Source organism: Dioscorea cayenensis, chromosome 20 (genome assembly GCF_009730915.1).
Source record: "Dioscorea cayenensis subsp. rotundata cultivar TDr96_F1 chromosome 20, TDr96_F1_v2_PseudoChromosome.rev07_lg8_w22 25.fasta, whole genome shotgun sequence".
Lineage (NCBI taxonomy): Eukaryota > Viridiplantae > Streptophyta > Magnoliopsida > Dioscoreales > Dioscoreaceae > Dioscorea > Dioscorea cayenensis.
The window spans coordinates 7668129-7669492 of NC_052490.1; the positions used below are offsets into that span (position 1 = coordinate 7668129).

The 1364-nt window shown below is 40.5% G+C and overlaps 1 non-coding gene across 1 annotated transcript; it reads right to left on the bottom strand.

Moving 5' to 3' along the window:
* Positions 1-747: 747 nt before the first annotated feature.
* On the bottom strand, positions 748-854 carry LOC120252287. Its single transcript, XR_005533830.1, has one exon. It is a non-coding gene; the product is annotated as a small nucleolar RNA R71 (small nucleolar RNA).
* Positions 855-1364: the final 510 nt, after the last annotated feature.

A 1364-nucleotide genomic window follows, 5' to 3' on the forward strand; every position in this document is an offset into this window, starting at 1 on the left:
AGGGAATAGAGTTAATCACTTGGAGTCCCTAGAGCTTTAAGCAACTTTGCACAGTGTGAGATGTTGAGACTGAGCGATTTCTCCTCCGGGGTATAGTATAGGGTTAGTCATGGTTGACCTTAGGTTTGAGAGCGTGTATTTTAGGATTTCCATTACTCATTAAGTATCAATTAGTAGACATAATAGTTGGTTTTAAACTTGAAGCAATAGTCCTAGGGGGAGCAATGTCTAGGCATCCCACTTTCTATCGATGCCTTTCCTCTCTTTTTTAATAGCATCTCCCATTCTTGTTTTGTTTATTTCTTATCATATTAATATTATTCAGACCACTATCAATCCCTTTGACAACGCCCCTTGCGTATGTCCCACAAGTACACGGGTTTATCGAAGTAATAAAATCCCAAGTGAGTGGGTATCGTATCCATAGGGAGTATTGTGCAAACACCGATCATTGCTCAGAATTTTGACATCAAGCCAGGCTTCATCCAGATGTTATAGCAGTCAGTACAATTGAATGGTTTGGCCGATGAGGATCCAAACAATCACATTGAGAACTTCTTGGAAGTGTGCGACATGCTCAAGATTAATGGTGTTACGGATGATGCTATCAAGTTGATAGCCTTCCCATTTTCCTTGAAAGGAAGAGCATAGCAATGGCTACATTCATTACCTAGAGCATAGATCACTACTTGGGAGGAGATGGTAAAAGCTTTCCTTGCCCGATATTTACCTCCCGAAAAATCTGTGAAGCTTAGGAATGAAATATCATCTTTTGTGCAAATGGAATTGGAGTCGCTTTTTGAGACATGGGACAGGTTCAAGGAGCTCCAGCGAAAATGTCTTTAACATGGGTTCCCCGAGTGGATAATCATTCAAACTTTCTATAATGGGTTGATTCCAAGCACAAGACAGTTACTTGATGCTACATAAGTGTCTAAATGTAGATGTTTTCATGTATATATCGTATTCACTTTGCATGTATTTTGTGAGGTTTGATGCCTGTTTTGCGCTTAATCATCTACTATTTGCTTTGTAGGGCATAAGGAAGCCATGGAGAACAAGAAGATATCATTTGGGCGAAAAGAGAAGAAAACAGGAATTTCATACTACCCCCATACTACCGAGTATGGAGTCGTAGTATCTGTATGTGATGGAATGATTCGGAGTGTCTGCCCAGATTTCCATACTACCAAGTATACAGGGCTGTATGGAGGCTGTATGCACCCTGTATGGAATGAGAATCTAGGGGTTTTGAGTGCTATATGACCACCATACGACCCGTATGACTCGGGAAGTATATATACTGACTTTTAGGGCAGAAAAGGGACTTTTGGCTGAGACTTTTTCTTTGGGCATATTTTGGG